This window comes from Protopterus annectens, chromosome 5.part0 (genome assembly GCF_019279795.1).
Source record: "Protopterus annectens isolate FY-2018-M chromosome 5.part0, PAN1.0, whole genome shotgun sequence".
Taxonomy (NCBI): Eukaryota; Metazoa; Chordata; order Ceratodontiformes; family Protopteridae; genus Protopterus; species Protopterus annectens.
This window is the reverse complement of record NC_056735.1, coordinates 283,787,751-283,803,148: the sequence shown is the minus strand read 5'-3', so window position 1 is coordinate 283,803,148 and position 15,398 is coordinate 283,787,751. Positions and strand designations below refer to the sequence as shown.

At 38.8% G+C, this 15,398-nt stretch overlaps 1 non-coding gene across 1 annotated transcript; it reads right to left on the bottom strand.

The window, feature by feature from the left end:
- Positions 1-5,736: 5,736 nt before the first annotated feature.
- On the bottom strand, positions 5,737-5,893 carry LOC122802979. The gene has a single exon (XR_006365040.1). It is a non-coding gene; the product is annotated as a U1 spliceosomal RNA (small nuclear RNA).
- Between the last annotated feature and the right edge of the window lie 9,505 nt (positions 5,894-15,398).

Genomic DNA, 15,398 nt, shown 5'->3' with positions numbered 1-15,398 from the left:
CTTGGGGAGAAATACTCCAGACACATGTCTTTGGATTGTGGGAGGAAACAGGAGTACCCAGAGGAAACCCACGAGAACATGCAAACTCCACACAGAAGGCACCCCAGCCAAGAATCAAACCAGAAAACCTCTTCTTGTGAGGCTACAACGTTAACCACTGCACCACTGTGCCACCCATTGGTGCTGTCTCTGAAACTTCTTCATCTTCTCTTATTACAGATCTGCCACTCATCCACATTTTAAGTTGTTCTGATACTGTTCTATAGTTTGCAGTTTTATTTATTTATTCATTGGTTCATTTAACATTAAAATGGTTAATAACTAAGCATTATACAAAACAAAAAATGCCATAAGGCAGCTGAAACAATAAACATGATAAAACTAAAAAAAAATTAAAATACATTAATATTGCTAAAGATGACTCCCTGAGACAAATTTAAATACTACTAATAGGAGATACGTCAGGGATCTGCTCTTGGAGGACACCAGGCACCTATGTTTCCAAAGACTCTTTGTTGGCCCAGTGGCAGTAGCAACCACATAGAATGTGGGAGGTCCTGTGATGAAGTCTCAGGCAAAAAACGGTGTTTTCATTTATTGTTCAGTTGTTGATTAATGAGAATGGGACAAGAAGAGCAAGACAGAATCTTCCAGAACTTTCCAAATAGGTCCTCAGAACAGCCAGTAACCCCTCTCCCTGGTGAACTGGTGACATGATCAAAACACAGGACACCATAACCAGGGCTTTTTTTGTGATGGTATGCACTGGTAAGGTGTACTGGCACCTCGGCTGCAACAATTTGACGTGGCATCCACTGTATATTATTTACACATGCATCCTTTAGTTACTCATTCATGTGCCTATAATGTCGGATTAGATAAGTATATCGCTTTACATTCTTTTCATGCATTAATATAATTCAATATTATTTATCGTGGATATCATTTAAAAATCAGTAACACAACACTTGGCAAATCCTTTCAATGTGGGAATGCAAAGAACATAGACTTTTAAGACTCAAAAAGAGTAACGTCCCCAGCAAGGAGGTACACTTGAGATGTGGTCAAGCCCCCTATAAATTAATTTTGATAACAAAAAGTAAACCAGGTGTTATGCACTATTATCACGTCTGTTCTGTGCCATTTAATATTTCAGTAGTATCCCATTCTGGACATTAAAGCGTGGAAACCCATAAATCCCACTTGCAGTTAATGACCTTCTATTGAATGCAGAGATGTATATTATAGTACAAACATCTGACCACAGATGACGCTGTGCAGGAGGTTTGCAGGGAACTTTATACAATGGTTGTTGAAGGAGTGCGCGGTAGATTTTTTTTTGTTTTGTGAATTGTCACTGGTTGATTTGAAGCATTTGTGCAGTGTAGCTTTCCCGAGTAGCATAGAATTAAGCTACTGAAGCAATGATGTATAGTACAGATTAATACAAGAGGAGGCTGCTTTGTGATTTTTATTTTGTGTTAAAATAGTTTAAAGGGGACCCATTTAAACTGTGTATATGGGATGGAACCAGGACCTTCAGGAGCAGGTAAGTTATTTTAGTTTATTTCAGTTCGGAGTTTAGACAAAGCAGGTTTGCAGAGGGTCTGCGTTGCTCTGTCCCCAGCAAAGAAATGCAAATTTAGAGTGTGATGTTTGAAAATTAGTTTTACATCTGTAAAAAGTGGATGGTGTAATTGTTGTGGTGTGTTCTGCAGCCTGTTTCTGAACTAGTGGGTTTACGTGTATCCTATCAGAAACTGAAGTGTGTGTTTGGAAACTAGTTTAAGTTGCGAATGAAGATAAGAGGTACACAGGGCTGCTGCTGGTATCATCTTTCTGATTGAATGCCATGAACAAAGATGGTTTATAACTAATGTTAACATAATTAAACTCTTTAAAATTTGCTTGTGGGGACCTTACTCTCAGTGTTTACTGTTTATTGTGAAACACAAAGTGAAATAATTTTCACTTTTCCCAAGTAATGTATGGAAATTAGTATATTTTATGGTTGGCATACTGTGTGATTGGGACTGTGAACGGAGACAAAAAAGTATGCATTTTTTAAACAAGTTTGTGCGTCAGTTTATTTGTTTGTCATATCATCTCACAGAAGCTTTATGGATCAAAGAGCATAGAAGTGTAAAGAGCAAAACATAACTTGTTTACATAATAGGAATACATTTATAAAAACAGACTTTTTATAGTTTGCTTAGCTCTCAAGCTTATACTCCCAAAATGTAGAACATATTTCAACTAGGAGCTTTTTAAGATGGCTAAATGCGTTACTTTACTTTTATAAAAAGTTATTTTGATGAATTAATATGATTCAGTAGCATTGTTAAGGGTATTAGTTAAATTCTGAATGCCAAATATGTGACAGACTCTTTCACTGTGGAATTTGGAGGAACATGGACTTTTTAAGACTGAAATTGAGGATCATCCCTTATAATGCAATGTGCTTGAGAGGTACAAATGGCAATTGTCAAAAATAATGTGTCCCTTTCCAGAATGTCTGTGGGCAACATTTTGAGGGTTAAATGCATTTCATAATAGATAAGTGGGTGGTAGATGCAACAGCAAGAGTTGCGATGACAAAGTGTAAATTTTTGGCTACTCTCCTGGTTGCTCAGTACCCAGGTGGGAAACTTGTTTGATGAATTGCTGTCTTACTCTGAATGTGCAGTACTCATACCATTGTTATATTTCACCCACTTAACCACTGCCAGCTGAAAGATTTGTTAACAGCAAACTTGGCAAGGTGATGTGGACCTTGGCTGTCGCAGACGTTATTGAGCTTGGGTAGTATTTTGTTGGGGGGGTTGACCCAAATGCGACATATGCGTACCACCACCTTTTTGTTTACAAAAACAGCACTGACCATAGCCATTTTAATTAAGCATGATCCATGTTGTGAAAAACCTGGAAGGTGACAAAGAGAATCTTAAAATTTGACCTAGCAGTGACTAGCAGCCAGAGCAAACCCACAACAAAACCACAAGACCTCGAGGCTTCCATCAATAATCATATTACTTAATTCTGCACCTTCTATAGCCAAGGTAGTTTCTCATATGAGAACATGAATCACCCACTGTAAGGTTTGGTGGTACAATGGCATTTTGGATCTGAGCAATATTCTTTCTTTCTTTGAAAATATTGTGTCTTGACAACAGACATTTGGTCCTATAAGTGTAAGTCTCATGAAAAAGACATTCAGATCATGTACTTGAGACATAAATTCCACTTTGTTCTCCACATATATAATAAAATGGGAAGGAGTGAAAGATGCAAAAAATGGACTGTGGTATGCACCGGCATCATCTCACTCTTTGACAGGTTGAACTTCAGCCATCTTTCAGGTATCCATTAAGAGATCTAATCCAATCAGCCTTCTACAATAGTAAAGTCTGATGCAGACAGCTGAGAGAAGGCAAAAAAGCTGAATATTATCAGAATAAGACTGAGAATACTTGTCTCAAATTTTGCACAACTGCTCGAAGCATCAGCATGTTTGCCATTAACAAAAAGGTGCAACTTTGAGACCTATAGTACCCCACATTCCATTGAGTGACTGCTAGAATAATTAAACCCTGAGTCCACTTACTGGCAGCAGCCCAAGAGGGAAGAATCAAACCATTGAAGAAAAGTGCTAGAAAAAAACACAGTATGATCTAAGGTGCTCCAGCAGTATAAAATGGTCCATATTATCAAAACCACCTGAGAGCTCAGGAAGGACCAGGATGAATATAACACCTGCTCTTGTGCCATAAGGAGGTTATTAACAACCTGAATAATTGTTATCTCTGTGCTGTGCTTAGGTTTGAAGACAGACTGACATGCATCAGAGAGGCCATGACATGTTAAATATAAATGCATCTGCAGATATACAATTTTCTTAGTAACCTTATTAATAGAAAGAAGGTTAGATACAGGGTGGTAGATTTTCAGAAAGGTTAGACCCAAATATGGCTTCTTGAGAAAAGAAGTAATCCAGGCTTCTTTTAATGCTGGTGGAAGCCCCCACTCCCCCATTTTCGTCAAAGTATGAATGATCTGAGAAATAAGTAATCAAGGCCTCTTTTAGCAAAGATGGAAACCAACACATCCCTCTCTCCATTGTCAGAAAGGTCTTAGCAATCTGAGTATTAATTGGTTCCAGTGAATAAAAACAAGATTTTTCCAGGTCATGTTGAATTAGGTTTGAGACTATAGTGATCAATGTAATATCACCAACTTAATGACATCATCAAAGCTGACATAATCAAACTCTGCCCAGTAGAAGAATGATGTTTCGGCATCACACTCATCACCACATAATGTGACTTTTTAATTAAAAAAAAACATCTTTCTCCACTTTGCTTTTGTATCACAGTGAGAGACAGAAAAAAGTTGACCTTGTTTGTCTTTAATATCACATTTAATTTCACTGCCACCACAAAAAAAGCAAGAACTCTAGAATGTGATGCTCCTGGGATACTTTAGAAGCCACACACATCTTCACTCTTGCATGATCCTGCCTCTAAAGGTGCTAACAGTCAAACTTCTTTCTGAATATACCTTGGCAGTCTCTTTCATTGCTGGTTTAATGAATGACATAGCATCAGTTTTAACTCGACAAATTAGCATTTGCTGAATTAAAAGTGCTCAAAATGAGGGGGGGTAGATACAGCCACATACAAGCACTCTACACCCTCCCCCCAAGCAATATAACTAACTTTGAGCCCACTGTTTGATAGGGTAAAAGGAAAAACCTGCAATATCTATGAATTTTGATCAGCTTTGCCTTACAAATTTAAAGACGATTAAAATTGTTCTGCTCAGGAAGTCATCAAACAAGTGAATGATTCCTGTGTTTTAGTAGTACATATTCCCATGCTTACATGTGTTTCTTCAGGTAAATCAAAAAGTACAATACCATGACTTGCAAATACACAAATTCTAATCCTTACTATCTGTAGACCAGTTATTTTGCTATACTAAATTACAAGAGTATCCCTGTGTCTGTTAAGAAGCTAGTTCACATTAACTGCAGTTTTCTTGTAGAAACCATTGCAAGTTTAAGATTTTCTTTAAGAAATGGCCCCTATGGTACTGACTTCCATTTATTTATTTGCTAATCAAGTAAGTAAAATGATCTAAAGACCCTTTTCAGATAGAACCTTGGCTGTAATCAGACAAAGTTTAAGATACATCACTAAATAAAGCTATAACAGTTTCATACGATTTTCACAATACAAGGTGGAAGTAATTAGCTACAAAGCAGTCAGGTAAATAGAGTATGGATGGGTAAGGGTACGCACCGTAACAATAGATATTTGAATAATAGAATCATTGCTGCAGTTCAGCCCAAATGAATGGGACACAGTCAAAGGCAGATGCCAATCCATTAGACATACCCAACAGCACTCACAAGTCTCTGGGCCATGTGCAAGTTCACCCTCATGCAGAGGATTGGAGCAGATACTTGGCTACAAAAGGGATAACGGCCTTTGTCATCAGTAGTTCTCCTGTACCCCTAACCTTGATTCACAGAAAAGCATTGGCAAATCTAAATCAAAAGAAAGAAAGTAGTAAGCCATAATGTAGACTAATTCCTAACACACACACACACACACACACACACACACACACACACACACACACACACACACACACACACACACACACACACACACACACACACTATACAAGAACAAAACAAAAACAATAGGTTTACCACAGAGTCAGGCAAAAAACAACTGTTCATTCCATCAGTAAAAGCATAAAAGAAATAATAGATAAGCACTTTCAGGTTCTAAGACCCTTATTAACCCAAACGAAATGTGCAAAGGAAGAGCCTCACCCTGAGGAAAACACCTTCTTGATCGTGGTATTCCCCCTGGCAGGTAAGTATGAGCTTATCTATTATTTCTTTAATGCTTTTACTTATGGAATAAACAGTCATTTATGTGTTTTTTGTTGTTGATATTGTTCCTACTGTGTGACTCTTTAGTGGTTGCACTGTTTATTTTTGGATTGATATATATATATATATATATATATATATATATATATATATATATAATCAAATGTTCAGTAGAGTGACAGCCTAAATGTGAACAATAAAAAAGGCTTACAAAATAAAAAAATTGACACCCAAATGTGCATACTCTGGGACATAACCTCAGAGTAAGAAACACTAAAACAATGTTTTAACAGTGGGCTCCTTGTGTGGAGCTGCATCCCCCGCTAATTATATATTCCAATTCTGAGATTGGGAAAGGACATTTTCCCCAGTCCCAGTATGATAACAACCTTGCATGTATGTTGACATTACCAGTAGTTGACCAATTTATCTAGAGCCATATTATATATATGTTTGCAGTGAGAGAGATACTTGAGAAGAAGCTAGAAATAAGAGGAGTCCAGCTGGGCATTCCTAGACATGGAGAAAGCATAGGACAAGGCCCCAAGGAAGAGGATTTGGGCACTCCTGTGGTGGTTTGAAGTCCCAGAAACATTGGTAGAATTAGTGCAGGCTATGTACAAGGATACAATGTCTCAAGCACTAACATTGTCAGTGGGAATGAGTGTGCATCAGGAGTCATCTCTAAGACCACTGTTATTCATACTGGTGATGCACTAAATTACTAAACAGATCAGAGGGAACAGATCAATGAAATTGCTGCATTCGGATGATTTGGCATTACTGGCAGACTCCAACAAAGAACATCAGCAAAGGATAGGGAAATGGAATGGAATGGAATGCAAACCTGAAGGCACATAGGATGTAACTGAGTACAAATAAGACAGTTTTAATGGCAGCAAATGGGGGAAATCAGAAGAATCTGAAAACTGAGATAGAAGGGCAAATAGTGGAACAGGTTAACAGTTTCAATTATGTGGGAGGGGTGGTTAAGTAGAAAGGAAGTGTGAATGAGGAGGTCAGAGCTAGAACTGTAATGGCTTCAGCCAACTGACACAGAATGTGGGGGTGTAGTATGTGACAGAAAATGCTAAAGAAGCTGAAAGGTAAAGTGTGCAAAACAGTGGTGAACCTAGTACTACTGTATGGTACAGAAACCTGGGCAGTAAAGGAAGAGGAGTTGAGTAAGCTAGAGGTGATGGAGATGAAGTGACTGAGATGGGTGGTAGGATGCACACTGTGGGACAGGCAAATAAATGAGGGCATAAGAGCAGAAGCCAAAGTAGCTCTGGTTGCAGAAAAAGTAAAACAGAGCAGATTACGGTGGTCCAGGCACATGTTCAGGAAAGCATCAGACAATGTCCTGAAAAGATTTGGGACAAGCAGGAAGAATGCAAGAAAAAAACAAGGGTGTTCAGCAAAGAGGTGGATGGATTGTGTGAGAGAAGACTTGTGGCAGTCAGGCATGAGTGTCCTAGAAGGTAGGACAGTGGCATTGAAAAGGGAGATATGATGACAGTTGACATAACACCCCAACTCCATGTAGAAAATAAGGAAAAGGGGGTTGAGAATGATGATGAATGATGTAAATATATAAATATGTATGTACATGACAACATAAATAACAAACCCCTACTCTTTTCAATAACTGACATGGGACATTTCACATTTACCTGAGCTACCACCAAGTCAGGTAGATGAGACTTTGGTTTAATATCCCATCTGAAGGATGGCACACCGAAGAGTGCAGCGCCCCCCTTATTCTGCATTGCAGTGTTAGTACGGCAAAATACATCCAGGCAAGTGGTGTGAGGACACAGCCTACAGTCGTCTATCACCAAAGGCAGGTGTACTACCTGTTGAGCCTTTGACACTGACATTAAAAGACTTACATTGTCTAATCTCAGCAAGATGTGCCTTGAAAGACTTTTTAAAATGAAAGCAGGCTTTTAGCCTTAAGTAACCTTTGTGGCAAGGAATTCCAGTCTGAAGGAATCTTTTTAAAAAAAGACTTTTTCGGCAATGCCAGTGGTGTGTAGTGCTCTGCCTATCTATATACTACCATTATTCCTCAGTTTGTAACTGCTGCTGATAATGAATAGGGAGTTTCTGAGTGGTGGTGACCACCTGCTGTTAAGTAGTCTGTACTGTAAGGTATTCAGCAGAAACATTACTCCAACTTCTATAGGCAGCCACTTGGCATTATGGATAGCTAACCAGTGATGTTCTTTGTGGTGTGACAAGTGAATAAACCTTAGAATTTTGATCTCTGCTGTCTGTAAAAAGTTGAGATTTCTTTTTGAGCTTAGTGCAATAGGTAGGAGTGGATATTCAAGCCTTGGCAACAGTTCGTTGATGGCAATCACTTTTCTAGCTTCTGTGGTTAATAGACATGAAACTTTGAATGAAACCTTTAGCTAAAAAGAATTTATCTACCCCATGCTTCTCTTTGCCTATTAAAGATTAAGGTTTGAGCTAAATGTATCCCTAGATGCTTTGGGATTTAGTGAAAAGAAACAGCATAGCAGTTGGATCCACTATTACTAAGGGGGACGTACGAGATATTCATATTTGAGTGATGAACATTGTTACACTGGATTTTTGAGAATGTACTGTCAATAATGTCATCAGTCAGTCAGTTTTACTCAAAGCACAATGCACTCAACCTTCTCAACTCACTATGAATGCTTAAATATCTTGTTTGCATCATGATAATATCTTAATTTCAATAATACATCCAATGATGCCTTAGCTTGCAACTATAAGGTCTGCTTGTACTCAGATTTTCTTGTATCTTTGATGTATAGTTGTTTTTTTCTGTACATTTTTTTTGGATAATCATGTGCATTTTCTGTTTATTGTCTCCAGCCAGGGATATGGGTGAAAACAGTCTTGGACTAGTTAATTTATATAGTTAATTAATTTGAAATTATTAAGTGAAAGTATTATATCTGAGTATCAAAATTGTTTCTGACTTGCAAAGTGCTGATTCTTTATCTCCCCATCCTAAATATGGGGTGGTCCAATATTTGACTTACCTTGGTATTATTTTGGAGCTGTTGCTATCAAGGGAATTCTTAAGTTGTTGTTGTATACATCTATTTTATGTTCTTGTGGGTTCCTGTTGTATTTTTCAGACTGAATAGTGCAAGTCTCAAAACTCCAAGGAAGTGTAATCAGGGAGAAATAAATATATACTAAGACCAAAATTGTTGTATCTCAGAGAGCCTCCCCCTTCTCCAAGTTATAGTGAGCTTGGAGTTAGTACATATAAGTAGTGGGGGTGTGGGGGTATAGCCACTCACAAAGGGGATGCAGGGGAACTTGTCCCTTGGGCAAAATGTTTTTAAAGGGTATTAGAGGGTTTTGCACTTTGCTGTTTTGTCTGAAGGATTGTGCTTAATTACTTTGAGTTTCAGGACTTGCAGTGTCAAATCATGAACTTCTGATACTGTGCTTTCTCTTGTATACACAATTTTACTACCCCTTTTGTTTGTCCAATATTCCACTTGGTAGCACCGCAAGTAGAACATATACTACATATAACAAGGAAAATATTGCAAGTAAAATGCTACTCAGTTTTGAAAAGTTTCCTTTTAATATATACTGAGCTTTCTTTGCAAGCCATCTTACAAGCATGTCATTGTATACAGGGAAAAGTTCCCTTGTGTAAAAGTAAAGGCTTTCCAGGATGTAGCTCAAATGAAAGCATTTCATCAAGTTGGAGAGCAATTTCACAGGTAAATATAGGCCCACTGGGCATTATATTGTAAAGGATTCATCCACCTATAAAATGGGCCAGTTATAAAAACTTTTGCAGAAAATTCTATAAATAATATTACAAAAAATATGAGGTGCAATAAACCTGTTGAGATACAGTTTTTTTAAAGGCTTGTGAAATGCATATGAAGCTTCTCTACTCCATATCTAACTCTATCTACCTGACTGCAAGTTTCACTACTGAAAAATGTTTGTAATCTTTCTCCAACAAATGTTTAACCCCTTCTTTAGGAATTAATAAATAATGCTGTCCTTAGGTAGTATTTCTACTTCCTCTCAAAAGCCCTCCATAAGGCAGAGATGAATCAAATGAGAGAATGTACACTGTCAGTGTTGCACAAGAAAGTATTCAATGAAGTAGATTTTTACTGTATCATTTTTCCTCATGCCATCCAACCATTAAGCTTCCAAGGGGGGACATCACCCAGGCAGCTAAGAACATGCTTTGTGTTCACACCAGCATCCTGGCAAAGAGAGCTTTTTTCATTTATTGATCTACGCCTGTCCTTAGAGATGATGTGAGTACTTATATTAATGCAAAGACCACCTACTCCCCCCTCAGTATGTGCGTGTATGCTCCTCCACATCTGCTGACACCTTGCACGGCCATGCCCATGTCTACCCTGCCCAGTCCCACACTGCAAGATGAAACTCCACTATCCAGCAGGGGCCCTTGACGCTGGAGCTCTGGTGTGAGATGGGCAGTAACACCACCACTACCCCCAGATAGGAATGTCCATCCTCAAACCTGCACCATAAAGAACTCAAGCCTCTAGATGACCTTGGGTCACCCAAGCTGTAGTCAGGGCTTGATTGATATTTCTACACCACTGGTGCAGATATTGAAGCAGATTTTTTTCATGATTTACACTCCAAACATTTACTATCTTCTCCCATGAATGTGACATCTAAAAAGTTGATCTGAATGTAGGATGTTATAGAGGAAAATGAAATACCACTGGTATTGTGATTATGCTCACAATGTTCCAGAACTCTTGATCATCCCCCTTGCATATGAACAATGAATCATGATTGTATGTAACATGCAAAAATATATTCTGATACATCTGCTCATCCTTAAAGACAGACAAAAAATATTAGCATATGAGGAACACATGATCCCCACTGCTGTACCTTTTTGGTGGTAAAATTTGTTATTAAGCTTGAAGGAACTGTGAGTAAGGCAGAAGTAAAGAAGTAACTAAATAAAGAAGACTGTGACGCTTCATATAACACTGTTACCAGTGATTGTACCTCCTTCTCATAGGGTACAGAAAAATATGAATACAAGTTGTTAACATTCACAGAAACACAAAATATTTTGGTTTCCAAACGTGTTAGTTTAGCTAAAGTTTCCTGAGTATCCAGAATATGTGATAGGGTTTTTCTCTTGCCCATTGTCTGTATCCCTAATTGCAGTCATCCCTCTCGTCATAATCTCCTTTTTCCATTCCTGTGATGGCTTAGGTCTTAGAATACTTTCTGCTGCTTTATGAATATAATATTCTTTATAGCTATTATTTTCCTTAAGAATCTGCATCCAAAATCCCGGTTTCTCCTTGTTTCTTGAGCTTCTCCCATTTCATCATCCCTTTCCACTCTGAATTATACATTTCTGCTTTTGCTATGTATAGAAGCCTTAACAGCATAGCTCTGAAATACCCCTTCAAATTGGGTAATCCCAAACCGCCTTGTTCTATTGGAAGAATCAGCTAATCCCATTTGACTCTTGCCATCTTCCTCTCCCAGATAAAATCCTTCGGCTCTTTAGTAGTTGCTATCCACAACTTCTCCTCTGGTTTATAAAAAATATGCCTGACCTGTGTATAAAACTAAAGGGACTAAAAACATTTTAACTGCTTTCATCTTGCAATCCATATCCATATAACAGATCTTTCAGTTTCTCAGGTTTTTGTATGATCTTTTTAGTCTCTTCCCACATATCCTTAGTTGCCACTCAAGAATCATTTTTAATTCATGCTAAGTACTTCATTTAATCATGTCCTCATAAATATGCATATTGCTAAACCAATTAATGTGTGGATACACAATTTACAGCTATTGCCTTTGTTTTAGCTTCATTAATTTTGTATCCTGAAAGCTGTCTCGAAATGTTCCACAACACTGAAATGTCATTTTCTGGTTTTATCAGGTATAAAAATAATATCATCTGCAAATAGAGCCAGCTTTTCTTGACTACCATATGAATTATATCCTTGAATTTCTGAGTCCCTTATTTTCTTTGGCAATGGTTCTAAATATAATGCAAATAACAATGAGAAAATAGAACACCCCTGCCTAGTTCCTCTGCTCGAGTAGGAATTATCAGAGAGGACCCGCACCTAGTTTAATTTTCACCTCTGATCGCTCATATATCTTCCTAATCAACCTTATAATTTATCAGGGAATGTAAATGCTTCCATTGCCCTGCTCATAAACTCTCAGCTTACTCTGTCAAATGACTTCTCTGCATCAAGACCCACCAACAACAGTGGTATTTTCTTACATTCTGATTCCTTCTGGATCATCGGTGTTCTGTTAATGTTGTCATATGTTTGCCTATCCTCCAAAAAAACACATTGACCCATATCTATCAATTTTGGCATCACCTCTGCTATTCTTTTAGCAATTATAGACATAAACACTTTATAATCATGGTTTAGAATTGAAATGAGCCTGTATGAAGCTGGATGTGATGCATCTTTACCCTTTTTAGCAATTGCAGTCACCACCACTTTCTTCCAGGATGTTGGTGCTTCTCCTCCTCTTAAAATACTGTTAAACAAAACCTTCTAGATCTTTATCAGTTTTTTCACCTCCTGGCTTCCAAACTTCCACAGGAATACCATCAATTCATGGCTACTTTCCTGAGGACGGGTTATAGATCACCATTTTTATCTCATGTCCTCCTACCCTAAATATTAGTAATTAAGCCTCATCTACCTCGGCATATTTAATTCTTCCATAAACATTTCCATTTGTACCTTTTCTTAATTTCCACATTTCTCTGTTTTATACAGATTTTCATAAAATATCTGAAATATTTCTAGAATCTCTACATGACCTCTTGGTATGTTCCTTGTTACAGGCTCCCTAAGCTTGATGACAACCCTTTCTACTTTTTGTTGCCTGAGTCATTCTGCTAAAAGCTTTTGGAGTCAGTATCAAAACACAGTTGCTTAACAGCAATCTTTCTAAACTAATGCATATTATCGAAGAAATCCTTTATTTTCTGTTTAGCATTCTGCAATTGTTCCCCTTCTTGTTCTGTGAGATTCCCACTGTTCTGCAATATTTCTAAAATGTGTCAGTTCCTCTAAATAATTATTGTTACTTTTTAACCGTATCTCTTTTTCTTTTATTTTCACCCTATTTTTAAGCTCTTCTTTAATTTTATTGCACTCCGTAGCTATATTTTCAGAAGAAATTTCTATCTTCTCTAATAACTCCTGAATAATTTCCACTACCCACTCCTTAAATTCCTCCTTTTCAACAGATAGGTGGGAAAGCACCAGTGTCTCATTTTTATTTCATTACCCTGCATTTTTATTTCAGTTATTACTGCCACGTGATCTGAAATAGTTATTGTATGCATTTCAAAATTTTCAATTAAATGTACATGTTCCTGTGAAATGTAGGTTCTGTTTAGGTTCATAGGTTCATAGGTTCGTACTAGGCTATCTGCCCTAGGGCATTTATAAGCCTAGCCAGAGTGTGTGTGGCTTTCACCACCCCTTAGAATGAGAATACTACGCCCTTTTAGGGTTTAGTTTACTGTGCCTCTGTCTAGTAGTGACACAGAGATGACCCCCGGGGTAAACCTACGATCTCCCATCCACTCGTCAAGATTTCTCTTGAATAGAGTTAGTGAGGGGCTCTGCCTAACATGGATTGGGATTCTGTTCCAGAGTGTAGGGAGCCTCTGGGTTATGAATCTGTCCCTCCAGCACATCCTATTTATTTCTGTGTTGAGGTTTAAGTCTCTTGCTCTCGTGGCTCTGATGGATTTGGATTTTCTGAGGTGGAGCATGTCCATTAATTCGGATTGGACATGGCCTTGTATGTCAGGCACAGATCACCTCTGAGTAGGCGGTATGCAACTGAATAGAGCTGGAGTTTTTCAGTGGGGCAGCATATGACATATGTTTAAGACCCTTTATCCTCTTGGTGAGGAACTTTTGGGGTCTTTCCAACTGCTGCAGGTGTCGGGTAAGATACATCCCAAATGGGGCATTGTACTCAATCATTGGCCTGATAAGAGAAGAGTACAGGGGCACAATGACCTCTCTTGATCTAGATGTGAAACCCTTCATGATAAGGTGGGCAATATAGAAGGTCTTCCTAACCACTTTGGCAATGTGAGTGTCAAATGAGAGGTTACTGTCAACCTGGGTCCCTAGGTCCCTGATTACCTCTTCCGTACTTAATGGATTACCACCTATGTGGTAATTTGTGGGTACCTTGTTTTTCCCAAAGGGTATGACTATACATTTTTTGGTGTTCAGCTTAAGGCCATGGCTCTGGCACCAATTATCCGTTTCTATGAGGCCTCTCTGAAGGATGTTTGTGTCTGCTGGAGTATCAATTATGGCGCCCAGTTTGCAGTCATCTGCGAACTTTGTCAGCCACAATCCTCCTATGTTTGCCTGTACCTCGTAAAAATAAATGCCGAACAAGAGGGGTCCCAGGACTGAGCCCTGTGAGACACCGCTTGTGACTGGCTTAGACTCTGACATAGCTCCAGCAACTCTGACCCTGTGGGTTCTGTCCTTGAGCCAGTTTGCAACCCATCTTGTGACATATGGGTTTACATTTAAGCTGGTGAGTTTGTCTATGATGCCCGAGTGGGGTATTGTGTCAAAGGCTTTTGCAAGGTCAAGGTAGGCTGTGTGAACTGCCTTACCCTCATCAATGGCCTTAGTGACTGTTTCCAAAAAAAAAGTCGACCAAGTTCAAAAGGCAGGATCTGCCCTTGACAAAGCCAAATTGGGTAGGATCCAATGTCTGTAGGTCCCCAATGTCTTTGTTTATGAGTTCCATAATGATCCTCTCCATAGCTTTGCAGACCAGGCTCGTCAAGCTTATGGGGCGGTAATTTCCAGGGTCCGTAGTAGCACCGCCTTTGTGAAGTGGGACCACTGTTGCCGTACGCCACTCTTTGGGTATGTATCCTGTAGTAAGGCTAAGATTAAACAGCAGCCTTATGTGTGGGTTTAGTTCCTCTTGAGTTCATGTAGCACACAGCCGGGACACCGTCCGGTCCCATTGATGCTGTGTTTTTAGCTTTAGAGAGGCGGCTCTCACCTGGGCATCTGAGATGTTAGGGAGGCTACACTCTGCTGGGATAGTTATTTCTCCTTTTGCGGGGAGGGGGTGGAGAAATTTGCACTGAACCTGTCTGCCAGAATGTTGGCAATGTCAGTGGGTTCAGTGTATTTTGTGTCATTTTGGACTAACTCTGAGCATATCTGGGAGTTTCCACCCAGGTTTCTAACATAGCTAAAGAAGGCCTTGTGATTGTCTTTTGTGTCTTTTGCGATTTTTCTCTCAAAGTTGGCCTTGGATGATTTTATGAGTGATCGTAGTTTTTTGCTAGTACTGATCAGAGATGCCTTCCCTTTTAGGGATTTTGCTCTGTCATGTAGTAGCTTCCTCCTCCTGTTGTAAAGTTTGTTTATGGCTGGGGTCCACCAGACCGGGCGCCTGCCTTTGG